Source organism: Chiloscyllium punctatum, chromosome 17 (genome assembly GCF_047496795.1).
Source record: "Chiloscyllium punctatum isolate Juve2018m chromosome 17, sChiPun1.3, whole genome shotgun sequence".
In the NCBI taxonomy this organism is placed as follows: domain Eukaryota; kingdom Metazoa; phylum Chordata; class Chondrichthyes; order Orectolobiformes; family Hemiscylliidae; genus Chiloscyllium; species Chiloscyllium punctatum.
This window is the reverse complement of record NC_092755.1, coordinates 92,884,436-92,902,506: the sequence shown is the minus strand read 5'-3', so window position 1 is coordinate 92,902,506 and position 18,071 is coordinate 92,884,436. Positions and strand designations below refer to the sequence as shown.

At 44.9% G+C, this 18,071-nt stretch overlaps 1 long non-coding RNA gene across 2 annotated transcripts in view; it reads right to left on the bottom strand.

Moving 5' to 3' along the window:
• Positions 1 to 1,920: 1,920 nt before the first annotated feature.
• LOC140487711 (uncharacterized) overlaps positions 1,921 to 18,071 on the bottom strand; it is an 18,434-nt gene continuing 2,283 nt past the window's right edge. The window contains exons 2-3 of one of the 2 annotated variants that reach the window (XR_011962881.1): positions 8,490 to 8,572; positions 1,921 to 2,884 (exon numbers count right to left, since the gene is read on the bottom strand). This is a non-coding gene — a long non-coding RNA (uncharacterized lncRNA). Of the gene's footprint in view, positions 2,885 to 3,251; positions 3,410 to 8,489; positions 8,573 to 18,071 lie in introns of those variants that run through there. The other variant, XR_011962880.1, reaches the window with a different exon arrangement.

The following is an 18,071-nucleotide window of genomic DNA, read 5'->3' as shown; positions in this document are numbered from 1 at the left end:
TCATGTCCCCTTTTTGCCCTCCTGATTTCCCTCTACTTCCTTTATACTCTTCTAATGAGTCACTCGATCTATCCTGTCTATATGCTTCCTTCTTTTTCTTAACCAAACCCTCAATTTCTTTAGTCATCCAGCATTCCCTATACCTACCAGCCTTCCCTTTCACCCTGACAGGAATATACTTTCTCTGGATTCTCGTTATCTCATTTCTGAAGGCTTCCCAATTTCCAGCCGTCCCTTTACCTGCGAACATCTGCCGCCAATCAGCTTTCGAAAGTTCTTGCCTTTGCGGTATTCAGTGTCTCCAACTGTTTCTTGATATGAAGTGGTGTGAATCGAATTGGCTGAAGTCTGGTATCTGTGACTCTGGGGACCACTGGAGGCCAAGATAGATCAAGATAGACATTTCTGGCTGAAGATTGCTGTGAATGATTCAGCCTTATCTTTTACAGTGATGTGCTGGGCTCTTCCATCATTGAGCATGGAGATATTTGTGGCACTTCCTCCTCCAGTGAGTTGTTTAATTATCCACCACCATCATCAACTGGATATGGCAGGATTGCAGAGCTTAGACCTGATCCTTTGGTTGTGGGATTGCTTAGTTATATCATTGCTGCTTTTGCTGTTTGGCGTGCAAGCAGTCCTGTTTGGTAGCTTCACCAGGTTGACATCTCATCACCAGGCCTGCCTTGTGCTTCTCCTGCCATGCCTTCCTGTAGTCACCAGTGAACCAGAGTTGATCCCCTGGCTTGATGGTAATGGTTGAGTGGGGGATATGCTGGGCCATGAGGTTACAGATTGTGCTGGAGCACAGTTCTGCTGCTGTTGATGGCCCACAGTGCCTCATGGATACCCATTCTTGAGTAGCTCGATCTATTCAAAGTCTGTCCCATTTACATGGCAATAGTCCCATACACGCAACATGGAGGTTATTCTCAACATGATATTTAAGTTACAAAGGAGCCTGAATCATTACATTCCTTTTAAATTTCTACAGAGGTTTTCAAAGATGAATTATTTCAGATTTCCTTTGGTATATAACAATTTGTACCTTTAAAACTTCAAGGTGCTTCACAAAGGTCGTGATGTGGAGGAGCCAGTGTTGGACTGGGGTGCACAAAGTTAAAAATCCCACAACACCAGGTTATAGTCCAACAGGTTTAATTGGAAGCACTAGCTTTCGGAGCGCTGCTCCTTCATCAGGTGGTTGTCACCTGAAGATGAGGTGTCAATCTGGTGAAGCTACCAAACAGGACTGCTTACATGCCAAACACCAACCATCTGATGAAGGAGCAGCGCTCTGAAAGCTAGTGCTTCCAAATAAACCTGTTCGAATATAACATGTTACTGTGTGATTTTTAAGTACACAAAGGTATTATCTGGTGAGGGTTAAACACTGAGAGGTGTAAGGACACAGGTGGGTCTGTATGTTATCCAGAGTCGAGAACATACTCCCATCCCAGATGTAACTGCATTTTCCTCTCAGCTCCCCCTCTTCGAAAGTCTCTTCTTCACCCATAACTCTGATGGCCTGAGGAATAGTCCCCCCTTCAGTGGAGCTGATGCTAAGATCAAACTGGTAACAAAATAGATCAGAAATTTTCTTTAAAAAAATTTAAAAAGCTCACCCAAGCAAAAAATAAATCGTCAATAAACACACAGCAAAGCCACATTAAAGACGCAGAGTAAATTACATCCTGCTGACACAGTAAGGACAGTGAGACACCCTGCAAGAATTTAACTCTCAATGATCAGCCCCGACTCCATCACACATTTGAAAGGAATTGCTGTGAATTTAGAATCAACCCTGATTTGCAGTCTGTTTCCCTAATTTCCTGAACTCATTTGGCCATCATGCCCACTTGCACAGTGATCATTTATTTTGTGGGATTTCTTTCCTTGTAATTATTAGGAATGCCCCAGTCAGATTCAGACCTCCCAACTTATGAACAAAGGTTTCCACGGAGCTGTGCAGGACCCCTTCAATCCTCATGTGTTTTTAATGGTGGCAAGGCCTGGTGACTCACCTTTCAGACCGAAGAATTGCAGCGGTTCAAGAAGGCAGCTTACCACCACATTCTCCAGAGAGAGGAAATAAATACCAGCGCAGCCAACAGTGCCACAGATCCCACAAATGAACTGAAAGGAAATCCTGTACCTCCCCTCGTGGCCTCACAGATCGCCACTCCTGACCACCTCCTAGCCCCCAAACCCTCCCAATTCTGGTCTCACAGCTCTCACTGAGGGGTCACGGCAATGATCGAACAGTGAAATGGGGTGACTGTGACATAATGTTTGGGAAGCATTGGTCTCAATTACCCTCAATGTTCAATAGAGGGATCTGCTCAGAAGGCCTTATCTGTTTCCATCCTGACATATTTCTGACATGAACAAGCTTAGGTACAAATAAAAGAGGAACATTTGACAAGACTGATCGTGGGGTAGTTTTCCTCTGGTTTCCCATCCATCGGAAGTGGAGCGGAGAATTCCACTCTCTTGAGGGTTTGGGAGATGCAGTGTGTTACAGCCAGCACTATGGCACAGCATTCTTCCCACTTGGAGACAATTTACAGGCAGCTGCCAATCCCATTACCCAGCCTGGAACTACTCCCAGTCCAAGGGCTGTCCCAATCACGACTCACGAAAGAGTAGAAATGATTCCGTAAAACCGAAAATGTTGAACACTCCTCTGAGATTTAAGTCCACCCTCATCCTTTGGTAGTGCTGAGAATTTGATACAGTGGACTGGATTTTGGGATTGTAATTAGCTGCATCTTTAGTTGAGGAAACGGAGAATGTCCTCTGGTACCAGCACACCCACACTGTGGGAATTCAAAAGTTGCAATTGGTGACAGCTTGTTTCTCCATAGATGCACTGTTGAGATCCCTGTAGGTGAAAAATATCACTTAGAAATCATTGATTTGATATACCTTCCACTCTTAATGCTATTTTTTCACTTTCAGCACCTTTAAGAAAATTAAACCTTGTTAAGTGAGATGAAACTGGGTTTTTAAATGGTGTGCTTTATCATTATAACTTCCAAATAACCTGGGAAATCAATTTGCAGATCCTTGACAGCGACAGAATTCAATAACATGAGGCAGAATTTAATACAGGGCATAAGATTTAACAGAATTTTGTGCAAAGGAGGATTTACATGCGTAAAGTATCTTTCATGACCACTAGATATCTCAGTGATTTACAGCTAATAAAGTACTTTTGAAATGTGGTCATTATAATGTAGGAAACAGCAGCCAGCTTGCACATTGAAAACTCCCACAAACAGTAGTGTGATATGATGAGATAATCTGTTTTTGATGTTGATTTAGCAATAAATATTGGCCAGTAGACCAGGGAGAAATCTCATTGAGTTCTTCTTCAATGTCATAGCATGGGATCTTTACCATCCACCTGAGAAACAAAAGGAAGTCTCATTGTAACATCTCAACCAAAAAACAGTCCTTCCAACACAGTAGCACTCCCTCGGTATTACATGGACCTGTCAGCCTTGATTGTTGTGGTCAAGTGGGATTTAAACCCAGAACCTTTTGACTCAGGAACAAGAATGATCCCAATTGAGATACAGTTAACACATTTAAGTTTGGAGACAAACAAAGATAGAGCTGGAGTAGTGAGGACTGGAATTGATAAATAAGGTCAAAGGCAATTGCCATGGTGACAGACAGTTGAAGTATTTATGTTGGAAGGATGTGTATTCTGAAACCGAGCTCAGGGTCAAACACGATATCAATGTTCCTAATGTTTGGCTTAGTCTGAGAACCACTATTGCAACACAAGCTAGGATTTGGCTCTGAGAGCTTTTTAGACTGTACGATTTAACTGATCACTGGAATGGCTCTGTTAATAACTAGTTAATCCTTTTGGCTGATGTCAGTGGTATGCTGAATAGTCATTAATCTGCAGCAAACATTGCAAATGAGTCAGCACTCGATGATAGCTCTCAGCAACGCCAACATAGGGACTGATCATGTTCCAGGAAGCAAAAAGCAGCGCGATTCAATTGGCGAGTGTTCCCACAACAATGTGAAGGAAGCTCCACCCTGAATCCAACTCTTGCCGACTTGGGAAAGCTAGCGAGGTAACACAGTGGGAAAATGTTCTTTCTTCCTAGTATTTGACAATCTCAACCCAATAGAAGCAAAGTCACCTCAACCTTCATGTGTGTGTGTGAGAGAGAGAGAGAGAGGGAGAACTGGTGACGGTTTAACCTGAGGGTCACCACGCCTCAGGTGAGGGGGGGAAGGCTCTGGATGAACTGACCAAGGCCCTCGAGTCCTTCGAAAAGAATAAAACTCCCGGAAGCGACGGCTTACCGGTCGAGGTTTATTCCGCTCTCTGGGACTTGATCGGCCAGGACCTTCTGGAGGTGTATGTCAGTATGCTTCGGGCAGGTACCATGAGTGAATCCATGAGGAAAGGCATCATCACACTCATCTACAAGCAGAAGGGGGAGAGGGAGGAAATTAGAAATTGGAGACCGATCTCACTGTTAAATGCAGACTACAAAATCTTGTCAAAGGTCATCGCCAACCGGGTCAGGTCTGCTCTGGGATCGGTGATCCACCCGGACCAAACCTGTGCTGTACCGGGCAGGAAGATCTCTGAGAGTCTTGCACTCCTCAGGGATACGATCGCCTACGTGCAGGACAGGGGGGTGGACACCTGCCTCATCAGCCTGGACCAGGAGAAAGCCTTTGACAGGATATCGCATACATATATGAGGGATGTCCTCTCCAGAATGGGCTTTGGGGAGGGAATCGGAAATTGGATCAGACTGCTCTACACCAACATTGTCAGTGCAGTCTCAATCAATGGGTGGGAATCAGATAGCTTCCCTGTAAGATCTGGAGTCAGGCAGGGATGCCCCCTCTCACCCGCCTTGTTTGTGTGTTGCATAGAGCCATTTGCCGAATCCATCAGGAAGGATGCGAGCCTGAGAGGGGTGACTATTCCTGGCAGCGGGGGCCTGCAGGTTAAGGCCTCCCTGTACATGGATGACGTCGCTGTTTTCTGCTCGGATCCGCTGTCTGTGCACAGACTCGTGTGCATCTGCGACCAGTTCGAACGGGCCTCGGGGGCCAAGGTAAACCGAGGCAAGAGCGAGGCCATGCTCTTCGGGAACTGGGCCGACCAATCCTCTATCCCCTTCACCGTCAGGACTGACCACCTGAAGGTGCTGGGTATTTGGTTCGGGGGGGCTGGGGCGTGCGCCAAGACCTGGGAGGAGCGGATCAGGAAGATGAGACAGAAACTAGGCAGATGGGGGCAACGGTCGCTCTCCATCGCGGGAATAAACCTGGTCATCAGGTGTGAGGTACTCTCAGTATTGCTATATGTGGCACAGGTCTGGCCTATCCCCAGGACCTGTGCCGCCGCAGTCACCCGGGCCATCTTCCAATTCATTTGGAGATCAAAGATGGACCGGGTCCGAAGAGACTCAATGTACAAAGACCGGTGCAATGGGGGAAAAAACACGCCCAATGCCACCCTCACCCTGATGGCCACCTTTGTGTGTGGCTGCATCAAGCTGTGCGTGGATCCCCGGTACGCAAACACCAAGTGTCACTACGTACTGAGGTTCTACCTGTCCCCGGTGTTGCGAAGGATGGGCCTGGCCTCGCTGCCGCGGAACGCTCCGAGTAGTTGGACCGTTCCGTATCACCTGTCCTTCGTGGAGAAATTTATGAGGAAAAACACCTTTGACCACAAGTCCATCAGGAAGTGGTCAGCACGTAGCGTCCTTGAGACCCTTCGGGAAAAGGAGAGGGCGGATCCTGTCGAGCGGTTCCCTGAGCAGACTGTCAAAGCCATTTGGCAGAATGCCTCATCGCCAGAACTTTCCAACAAGCACCAAGACGTGGCTTGGCTGGTGGTGAGAAGGGCTCTGCCTGTGAGATCCTTTATGCACGCCCGGACTCTCTGCCGCACCGCACGCTGCCCTCGAAGTGGCTGCGGGGGGGACGAGACTGTCACACACCTCCTTCTGGAATGTGCCTATGCAGAGGAAGTCTGGAGAGGAATGCAGTGGTGCTTGTCGAGGTTCGTCCCGAGCAGCGCCGTGACGCGGGACTCCGTGCTCTACGGCCTGTTCCCCGGGACTCACACCGAGACGAACATTAACTGCGCCTGGAGGATCATCAACTCTGTGAAGGACGCTCTCTGGGCGGTCCGAAACCTGTTGATCTTCCAGCTGAAGGAGTTGACCTCGACCGAATGTTGCAGACTGGCACATTCCAAGGTCCAAGACTACGTGTTGAGGGACGCGCTGAAGCTTGGGGCAGCTGCTGCCAAGGCGCGGTGGGGAAAGACCACCGTGTAAGATCGGCCTGCCTAAAGAAGAACAGGGGGCACATGCGGACGTTTTTTTGGGCTCTGCTGATGCCTCAGCCAAATAGATGTATATGAACAAGATTGAAAAATGCACAGATCTGTATATGACAAGGATAAATTCGAATCTGTGTTTGTAAATATGGACATATGTATGGCATGATCAAATGTACAGACCATCAAATCATTTATGAATAAAATATATTTTTGAAATAAAAAAAAAGGACCACTGTGTAACACCTGCCTGCCTAAGAAGAACAGGGGGCCCACCCAGTCATTTGGGCTCCGCAGATGCCTCAGCAGAAGAGCTGGACAGTAAGTGTACAGACTTGTTTATAGGAAAAATAAATTTCGATGTCTGTACGTAACGCAATGTAACATGTGCCCGAGAATGGCATGACCAGTTGTATAGAGATCCAAATAATTTTATGAATAAAGTATATTTTTGAAATAAAAACAAAGATAGGTTGAGAAGGAGACTCCTGCATGGTAACCTCAGCCCATGCAAGAATTGAACTGTTGGTATCACTGCATTAGAGACCAGCAGTCCTGCCAACTGAACTAAACTGACCCCCATCCCATTCCACATACTCAAAGCATTCTTTCTGCATTGTCTGGTTCCATCAAAGAGGCTCTTTGGTGTGAGCCGTAGCAATAAAAACAGCCATCCCAAGATAAACCCTTGATCCCCACTCCCTCCACTGGTTGTAAAGTTTATATTGGTCAGCACTGGTCCTTTAAAAGCAAAGCTCAGGTGATTGAAACTGTCTATCTTATTGAATTGATACATTCACATTGACTCCTTCTTTAACAGCCCTGAAATGGTAGTTGACCCATTGAGGTTAATGTGCACCTTCTTTATTGGACAGCGATTGAGTTGAAATGTTGGTTCACATTAATTTAATTCATCAATAAATTCAGTGGAGTTCACACCCAATTCACACCAGCTTACTGTCACAGAGTCTAGCTGAACATTTCTGCAATTTTCTTAACACTCAAGCTGAATTCAGAGCAGTCACTTTTTGTGTTTTCGGTTTATTCAGGAAGGTGTTGACTCCCGGTTTTAATCTGTGAAGGTCATGTAGGATCTAAGATGCTGGAAATCTCAGGAGGAGGTCGAGATGGATCATCCTTTCACCACTTCTGGCTGAAATTTGGTGCAAGTGGTTCAACTTACTCGTTTGCATTGAGGTACTGGGCTCCACCATCTCTGAGGATGAGGAACAACCTCCTCTAGGCACCATTCACAAGTGGCTGGACAAGACCACTGTGTTTAGATCTGATTCTTTCACTGTGGAACCTCTTGACTCTGTCTATCACATGCTGCTTCCAGTGTTCTGGGTGCATATAGCCGTGTACTGCAGCGTTACCAGGTTGGCATTGCTTTTCAATATGCTTGGCTCTGTTCCAGGCATGTCACCCCTGTATTCCCTATGAACCAGGATTAGTCACCATCCTAATAGTAATGGTAGTGGGGGACATATGCCAAGGCCATGAGGTATCAGATTGTGATCCAAATCTGAAGCTAATGTTGGACAACCTCATAGAGGCCCAGGTTTGAGTTGCTGATCTGTTTGCAGTCTATTCATTGAACACAGTGGCAGTGCAATGGAGCACGTACTTTGTGAAGACGAGACTTTATTTGTCCTGGGACTGTGTGGTGATAATTCCATATTGTTGTGGACAGCTGCATCTGCAAAAGATGCACTAACAAAGATAAAGTAGCCTTTTCCCTTTGGATGGTTCCCTCAGCACCTACTGTACCCAGCCTCATAGATTTGTCTAACTTCCTGATTAATCCGAAATGTCAGAATTCTTTCCTTAAACCTTGACACTTTCCACATTTGTCCCCATCTTTAACATCCTCATTAAAATGACCCTTTGATTAAATTCACAGTCATCTATCCTAATATCTCCTTTGCCTCAGTGTCACTTTTGCCTGATAACTCTTTATGGTGGAACGTTTTCCCATGTTAAAGATATTCAATAAATGACTGTCCTTGTCCAGTCATTGTGAGTGGTATTTTCATTTCCTCAGAGCAATGGCTGAGAATGTTACCTTGCAAAAACAAAGAAGGGGTGCCAGACCTTATCTAGCCCTTTATCCAGGCCGCAGTGAGATCTCGATTATCTATTGCCATACCTTCATTATTGGGTTGGCCTGTTTTCTTCTGGCCTAGCATAAGGACTGTGTCTTGTTATTTTTGTGCTTTTTAAAGTTGTTACCTGAAATAAGGAATAGCCATGTTAGAACCAGTGTTTTGAAAGGATGGCTGCATGTTTTGAAAAACACGCACCCATGGCAAGCATCATAAATTGCTGTTTGAACAAGCAGCAAGTGACATGTGTACAGTTGAACAGGAGCCAAGGGAATGTGTGAGAAATTAATTGATCTATGGACTTCTGACCAATTATTGTTGACAAAGGTCCTCCATCTGACAAAGGCCTGTACTTGGCTATCAAGTAACAGAACAGCTTAGGGCTGAACAAGGTACAGAGAAAGTCTTTGAGTTAGCTCAGAAGTAATCTCTCTGTTCTCTGCAGTCAAAACTCACTCTAAAGCTGCAGTAAACCAGTTAAAGTATTTTTTAACAGCTGCTGCAAGCTCTGGCCTTTAACTGATAAATCAAAGACCCTGTGCCTCTTGCAAACCAGTGGAAGCATTGGTAAAAGTAAAACTATGTAAAACCTTTTGGATCAGCAAAAAACAATTCAATAGGATTTGGGGAACAAAGATCTTTCTAGTTTCTCCCTTTCCTCTGTGTGTGTGTGTATGTGTGTGTGTGTTTGTGTGTGTGTTTGTGTTTGAGTTTGTGTGTGTGTTTGTGTGTGTGTTTGTGTGTGTGTTTGTGTGTGTGTGTGTGTGTGTGTGTATGTTTTTGTGTATGTTTGTGTGTGTGTGTTTGTGTGTTTGTCGTGTTTGTGTGTGTTTGTGTGTGTGTGTTTGTGTGTCGTGTTTGTGTGTGTTTGTGTGTGTGTGTTTGTGTGTCGTGTTTGTGTGTGTTTGTGTGTGTGTGTTTGTGTGCGTGTGTGTATGTTTGTGTTTGTGTGTGTGTGTTTTTGTGTATGTTTGTGTGTGTGTTTGTGTGTGTGTTTGTGTGTGTGTTTGTGTGTGTGTTTGTGTGTGTGTGTGTGTTTGTGTGTCGTGTTTGTGTGTCGTGTTTGTGTGTCGTGTTTGTGTGTGTTTGTGTGTGTGTTTGTGTGTGTGTGTTTGTGTGTGTGTGTGTATGTTTTTGTGTATGTTTGTGTGTGTGTGTGTTTGTGTGTGTGTCGTGTTTGTGTGTGTGTTTGTGTATGTTTGTGTGTGTGTGTGTTTGTGTGTGTGTGTTTGTGTGTGTCGGGTTTGTGTGTGTTTGTGTGTGTGTGTTTGTGTGTGTGTGTTTGTGTGTGTGTCGTGTGTGTGTCGTGTTTGTGTGTGTTTGTGTGTGTGTGTGTCATGTTTGTGTGTGTGTCGTGTTTGTGTGTGTGTGTTTGTGTGTGTGTGTGTCGTGTTTGTGTGTGTTTGTGTGTGTGTGTCGTGTTTGTGTGTGTGTGTGTTTGTGTGTGTGTGTTTGTGTGCGTGTGCGTTTGTTTGTGTGTGTGTGTGTTTAAAAGAGGGAATACATAAGAACATTAGAGTTTTAATTTGTAATCTTATATGCCAAAGGTTTATAGCTGTTTTCCTGAAGCTAGAGTCTAATTAGTTGTAATAAATAGTCATTCCTGTTAGCTACAGTTTGTGTTGAGAATGTGGTGCTGGAAAAGCACAGCAGGTCAGGCAGCATCTGAGGAGCAGGAGAGTTGATGTTTCAGGCATAAGCCCTTTATCATGGGGGCCAGGGGGCTGAGAGATAAATGGGAGGGGGGGGGGGCTGTGGGAAAGGTAGCTGGGAATGTGATGGGTAGATGAAGGTGGGGGTGGAAGTAATGTGATAGCTGGTTGAAGGACCAGTTTCCTCATTTCCCCTCCTCCCATCTTATCCCAGTTTCAACCTTCCAGCTCAGCACTGCCCTCATGACCTGTCCTACCTGTCCATTTTCCTTCGCACCTGTCCACCCCACCCTCCCTTTGGACCTATCACCATCATCCCCACCTCCATCCACCTATTGCACTCTCAGCTAACTTCCCCCCAGCCTCACCCCCTCCCATTTATTTCTCAACCCCCGAGGCTCCAAGCCTCATTCCTGATGAAAGGTTTTTGCCCAAAATGATGATTCTCCTGCTCCTCAGATGCCGCCTAACCTGCTTTTTCAGCACCACACTCTCTACTCTGAACTCCAGCATCTGCAGTGCTCATTTTCTCCAAGTCCAGTTTGTGGTTTATATCAACCCGGGAGAGACAATCAGGTAAATTGTGGAATTTTGTGTACTTCATTTAAAATCTTTAACTTTTATGATGACTTCAGGAATAGCAGGAGCTTGATTTCCATCACACTGCCTGTGTGAATCATGACATGTGGAGCCATTACTCTGAGCTCACCATAGGATCCCTATATGTTGAAGCAGGCCATTCAGCCAAACCAAAGAGCATCCCATCCACATCCAACCCCTTACCCTATCACCCAACATTTCCCATAGCTAGCCTGCACATCCCTGGACACTATAGCCAATTCAGTCTGGCCAATTCATCTGACCTGCACATCTTTGGACTGTGGGAGGAAATCCACACAGACACAGGGAGAATGTGCACACTCCACACAGAAGTCACCCCAGGGTGTAATTGAACCTGGGTCCCTGGCACAATGATGCAGCAGTGCTAACCATTGAACCACCATATCACCCCATGTCCACTTTCCTTTTCCTACAACATCATTGATATTTCCACGGCTCTGAGGTCCAGTGTGACAACCCTTGTTACATGTTACTTTAACAAGCAATTACAATTAATTAGCATCAGTTGGCATAAGTAGGGAAGATGTGTTGGTTAGGCTAGAGGTTATTAAGGTGGACAAATCCCTAGGACCAGATGGGATCTATCCCAGGTTGCTGAGGGAGGTGAGAGAGGAAATAGCTGGGGCCCTGACAGATATCTTTGTGGTATCCTTAAATACAGGTGAGGTGCCAGAGGACTGGAGGGTTGCTCATGTTGTCCCCCGTACAAGAAGGGTAGTAGGGATATTCCAGGTTACTACAGACTAGTGATGTCGGTAGTGGGAAAGTTGCTGGAGAATGTACTGAGGGATAGGATCTATTTATATTTAGAAAAGAATGGGCTTATCAGTGATAGGCAACATGGTTTTGTGCGGGGGAGATCGTGCCTTACCAACTTAATAGAGTTCTTCGAGGAAGTGACCAAGTTAATAGATGAAGGAAGGGCTGATGATAGACTTTAGTAAGGCATTTGATAAGGTTCCCCATGGTCGACTAATGGAGAAAGTGAAGTCACATGCTGTGCAGGGTGTTCTAGCTAGGTGGATAAAAAACTAGTTGAGCAACAGGAGACAGAGTAGTAGTTGAAGGGAGTTTCTCGAAATGGAGTAAGTAATCTAATCTGATTATCCCAAATGCACGTAAATCCTGTCCCTCTGAATCACCTCCAACAACTCGCCTGCAACTAACATCAGGCTTACTGGATTATAGCTCCCTGGTTTTTCCTTACAGCCTTTCTTAAATAATGGCACCACTTAGTCAACCTACAGTCTTCTGGCACCTCACCTGTGGCTGATATACAAGTATCTCAGCAAGGGGCCCAGCAATCTCTTCTCTAGCTTCCCACAAAGGTCTGGGATACACCTGATCAGGTCCTGGGGATTTATCTACATTTATGTTTTTTAAGACACCCAGTATGTCCTGGTCTGTAATATGAACACTTTTTTCAAGACAAAACTAATTGATTCCCCAACTTCCTTAGCTGCAAAGTCCTTTTCCACAGTAAATACGGACGCAAAATATTCCTTTATTATCTCACCCATCTGCGCGATTCCATGTATAGTCGGCTTTGTTCATCTTTAACCCTATATGCCAAAGCTTCCTCAAGTCCCCTTTTTGCCTTCCTGATTTCCCTGTTAAGTATGCTCCAACTGCCCTTATATCCTCAAGGGATTCACTTATTCCCAACTGTCTATACCTGACATATGCCTTCTTCTTTTTCTTGACCAGAGTCTCAGTTTCTCTAGTCATCCAGCATTTCCTACACCCACTAGCCTTGTATCTGTTCATTCACTTAACCTGGATTAAATGATGTGGGTGATGATGGTATGTGCGGCAGAATTGCGTGGGAAATCTGGCAATGCCATCACAGTTTGAGAATGAGTTGCTGCATCTTTTAAGCAAGTTCTGGGTGTTGAGGTGGGACTTTGGTGAGAGAGTGATGAGTTGCCTCTGATCATGTTTTCTGGATTCTTGCAAGGGAGAGGGAGAGCAGCCCCAAGTCGTGGTCCACATAGGCACTATCGACATTGGTAGGAAGAGAGATGGGGATTTGAGGCAGAAATTCAGGGAGATAGGGTGGAAGCTTAGAGCTAGGACAAACAGAGTTGTTATCTCTGGTTTGTTGCCCATGCCACGTGCTAGCAAGGTGAGGAATAGAGAGAGAGAGAGAGAGAGGAGTTGAACACGTGGCTGCAGGGAAGGTGCAGGAAGGAGGGTGTTGGATTCCTGAATAATTGGGGCTCTTTCTGGGTTAGGGGGACCATTACAAACAGAATGGTCTTCACCTGAACCAGAGGGGTACCAATATCCTGGGGGGGAGATTTGCTAATGCACTTCAGGTGGGTTTAAACTAATTCAGCAGGAATTGGGAACCTAAATCGTAGTCCAAATATAGGGGAGGTTGAGAATAGGGTGGCCTGTAATAAGGTTTCACAGTCACAAGAGGGTGCCAGCAAGCAAGGAATTGGTTTGAAGTGTGTCTATTACAATGCCATGAGCATCCGAATAAGGTGGGTGAACTTGCAGCATGGGTTAGTACCTGGGATTTTGATGTGGCCATTTCAGAGACATGGGTAAAGCAGGGACAGGAATGGTTGTTGCAGGTTCAGGGATTTAGATGTTTCAGTAAGAACAGAGAAAATGGTAAAAGAGGTGGGGGTATGACATTGTTAGTCAAGGACAGTATTACAGCTGCAGAAAGGATGTTTGAGAACTTGTCAACTGAGGTAAGATGGGTTGAGATTAGAAACAGGAAAGGAGAGGTTACCCTGTTGGGAGTTTTCTACAGGCCTCCAGATAGTTCCAGAGGTTTAGAGGAAAGGATAGCAAAGATGTTTTTTGATAGGAGTGAGAGTGGCAGGGTAGTTGTTATGGGGAACTTCAACTTCTCAAATATTGACTGGGAATCCTGTAGTTCAAGTACTTTAAATGGTTAGTTTTTGTCCATAGTGTGCAGGAGGGTTTTCTGACACAGTATGTAGAGAGGCCAACAAGGGGCGAGGCCATGTTTGGTACTGGGTAATGAACCCGGCCAGGTGTTAACCTTAGAGGTAGGTGAGCACTTTATGATAGTGACCCCAATTTGGTTATGTTTACTTTAGCAATGGAAAGGGATAGGTATACCAGAGGGCAAGAGTTACAGGCTGGGGGAGAGGCAATTACGATGCAATTTGACAAGATTTAGGATACATATGATGGGGAAGGAAACTGCAGGGAATGGACACAATAGAAATGTGGAGTTTATTCAAGGAATTGCTACTGTGTGTCCTTGATAAGTATGTACCTGTCAGACAGGGAGGAATTTGTCGAACGTAGGAGCTGTGGTTTACTAAGGAAGTTAAATCTCTTGTCAAGAGGAAGAAGAAAGCTTATGTTAGGATGAGATGTGAAGGCTCAGTTAGGGTGATTGAGAGTTACAAAGTAGCCAGGAAAGACAGAAAGAGAGAGCTAAGACGAGCGAGGAGGGGACATGAGAAGTTGTTGGCAGAAAGGATCAGGGAAAACCTTAAAGCTTTCTATAAGTATATAAGGGATAAAAGAATGATTAGAGTAAGATTAGGGCCAGTCAAGGACAGTAGTGGGAAGTTAGGTGTGGAATCAGAGGAGATGGGAAAGTGCTAAATGAATAATCAGTCTTCATACTGGAAGAAGACAATGTTGTCAAGGATTACACTGAGAAACAGGCTACTAGAGAAGATGGGATTGAGGTTCACATGGAGGAGGTGTTAGAAATTCTGGAAAGTGTAAAAATAGAAAAATCCCCTGGCTGGATGGGATTTTACCAAGGATTCTCTAGGCAGCTAGGAAGTAGATTGCTGAGCCTTTGGCTTTGATCTTTATGTTGTCATTGTCTGCAGGAATAGTGCCGGAAGACTGGAGGATAGCAAATGCTGTCCCCTTGTTCATAAAGAAGAGGAGAGAAAACCCTGGCAATTATAGACCAGTGAGTCTTACTTCGATTGAGTAAAGTGCTGGAAAATATTATAATGTTCCAGGATACAAATGCTACAGGAAGGATAGAAAGAGAGGCAAGAGAGGAGGGGGAGGAGGAGTAGCATTTTTGATAAGGGATAGCACTGCAGCTGTACTGAGGGAGGATATTCCCAGAAATACATCCAGGGACGTTATTTGGGTGGAACTGAGAAATAAGAAAGGATGATCACCTTATTGGGTTTGTATTATAGATCCCCCCAATAGTCAGAGGGAAATTGAGAAACAAACTTGTAAGGAGATCTCAGCTATCTGTAAGAATAATAGGGTGGTTATAGTAGGGGATTTTAACTCTCCAAACATCGACTGGGACTGCCATAGTGTTAAAGGTTTAGATGGAGAGGAATTTCTTAAGTGTGTACAAGACAATTTTCTGATTCAGTATGTGGATGTACCTACTAGAGAAGGTGCAAAACTTGACTTACTCTTGGGAAATAAGGCAGGGCAGGTGACTGAGGTGTCAGTGGGGGAGCACTTTGGGGCCAGCGACCATAATTCTACTCGTTTTAAAATAGTGATGGAAAAGGATAGATCAGATCTAAAAGTTGAAGTCCTAAGTTGGAGAAAGGCCAATTTTGATGGTATTAGGCAAGAACTTTCGAGAGCTGATTGGAGGCAGATGTTCGCAGGTAAAGGGACGGCTGGAAAATGGGAAGCCTTCAGAAATGAGATAACGAGAATCCAGAGAAAGTATATTCCTGTCAGGGTGAAAGGGAAGGCTGGTAGGTATAGGGAATGCTGGATGACTAAAGAAATTGAGGGTTTGGTTAAGAAAAAGAAGGAAGCATATGTCAGGTATAGACAGGATAGATCGTGTGAATCCTTAGAAGAGTATAAAGAAAGTAGGAGTATACTTAAGAGCGAAATCAGGAGGGCAAAACGGGGACATGAGATAGCATTGCCAAATAGAATTAAGGAGAATCCAAAGGATTTTTACAAATATATTAATACAAATGCATTAAGGACAAAAGGGTAACTGGGGAGAGAATAGGTCCCCTCAAAGATCAGCAAGGCGGCCTTTGTGTGGAGCCACAGAAAATGGGGGAGATATGAAATGAATATTTTGCATCAGTATTTACTGTGGAAAAGGATATGGAAGATATAGAATGTAGGGAAATAGATGGTGACATCTTGCAAAATGTCCAGATTACAGAGGAGGAAGTGCTGGATGTATTGAAATGGTTAAAAGTGGATAAATCCCCAGGACCTGATCAGGTGTACCCGAGAACTCTGTGGGAAGCTAGAGAAGTGATTGCTGGGCCTCTTGCTGAGATATTTGTATCATCGATAGTCACAGGTGAGGTGCCAGAAGACTGGAGGTTGGCAAACGTGGTGCCACTGTTTAAGAAGGGTGGTAAGGACAAGCCAGGGAACTATAGACCAGTGAGCCTGACCTCAGTGGTGGGCAAGTTGTTGGAGAGAATCCTGAGGGACAGGATGTACATTTATTTGGAAAGGCAAGGACTGATTAGGGATAGTCAACATGGCTTTGTGCGTGGGAAATCATGTCTCACAAACTTGATTGAGGTTTTCTGAAGAAGTAACAAAGAAGATTGATGAGGACAGAGCAGTAGATGGAATCGATATGGACTTCAGTAAGGCATTCAACAAGAGTCCCCATGGGAGACTAATTAGCAAGGTTAGATCTCATGGAATACAGGGAGAACTAGCCATTTGGATACAGAACTGGCTCAAAGATAGAAGACTTTGGTGGTGGAGGGATGTTTTTCAGACTGGAGGCCTGTGACCAGTGGAGTGCCACAAGGATCGGTGCTGGGCCCTCTACTTTTTGTCATTTACATAAATGATTTGGATGCAAGCATAAGAGGTACAGTTAGTAAGTTTGCAGATGACACCAAAATTGGAGGTGTAGTGGACAGCGAAGAGGGTTGTCTCAGATTACAACAGGATCTGGACCAGATGGGCCAATGGGCTGAGAAGTGGCAGATGGAGTTTAATTCAGATAAATGCGAGGTGCTGCATTTTGGGAAAGCAAATCTTAACAGGACTTATACACTTAATGGTAAGGTCCTAGGGAGTGTTGCTGAACAAAGAGATCTTGGAGTGCAGGTTCATAGCTCCTTGAAAGTAGAGTCGCAGGTAGATAGGGTAGTGAAGGTGGTGTTTGGTAAGCTTTCCTTCTTTATTGGTCAGAGTATTGAGTACAGGAGTTGGAAGGTCATGTTGTGGCTGTACAGGACATTGGTTAGGCCACTGTTGGAATATTACATGCAATTCTGGTCTCCTTCCTATCGGAAAGATGTTGTGAAACTTGAAAGGGTTCAGAAAAGATTTACAAGGATGTTACCAGGGTTGGAGGATCTGAGCTATAGGTAGAGGCTGTACAGGCTGGGGCTGTTTTCCCTGGAGCGTCGGAGGCTGAGGGGTGACCTTATAGAGGTTTACAAAATTATGAGGGGCATGGATAGGACAAATAGGCAAACTCTTTTACCTGGGGTCGGGGAGTCCAGAACTAGAGGGCATAGGTTTAGGGTGAGAGGGGAAAGATATAAAAGAGACCTAAGTGGCAACATTTTCATGCAGAGGGTGGTACATGTGTGGAATGAGCTGCCAGAGGATGTGGTGGAGGCTGGTACAATTGCAACATTTAAGAGGCATTTGGATGGGTATATGAATAGGAAGGGTTTGGAGGGATATGGGCCAGGTGCTGGCAGGTGGCACTAGATTGGGTTGGGATATCTGGTTGGCATGGACGGGTTGGACCGAAGGGTCTGTTTCAATGCTGTACATCTCTATTACTCTATGACTGTATACGAGATAAGATGTATAATCATCTCGATAGGAATAAGTTGATTAGGGATAGTCAACACTGCTTTGTGAAAGGTAGGTCGTACCACACAAACCTTATTGAGTTCTTTGAGAAGGTGACCAAACACATGGATGAGGGTAAAGCCGTTAATGTGTATATGGATTTCAGTCGGGGTTTAATAAAGTTCCCTATGGTAGGCTACTGTAGAAAATACAAAGGCATGGGATTGAGGGCGATTTAGTGGTTTGGATCAGAAATTGGCTAGCTGAGAGAAGACAGAGGATGGTGGTTGATGGGAAATGTTCATCCTGGAGTTCAGTTACAAGTGGTGTACCACAAGGATCTGTTTTGGGTATGGTTGAAGGTGTAGAAGGATGGGTTAGTAAATTTGCGGACAACACTAAGGTCAGTGGAGTTGTGGATACTACCAAAGGATGTTGTAAGTTACAGAGGGACATGGATAAGCTGCAGAACTGGGTTGAGAGGTGGCAAATGGAATTCAATGCAGAAAAGTGTAAGGTGATTCACTTTGGAAAGAGTGAATGTAGAGTACTGAGCTAATGGTAAGATTCTTGGTAGTGTAGCTGAGCAGAGAGATCTCAGTGTCCATGTAC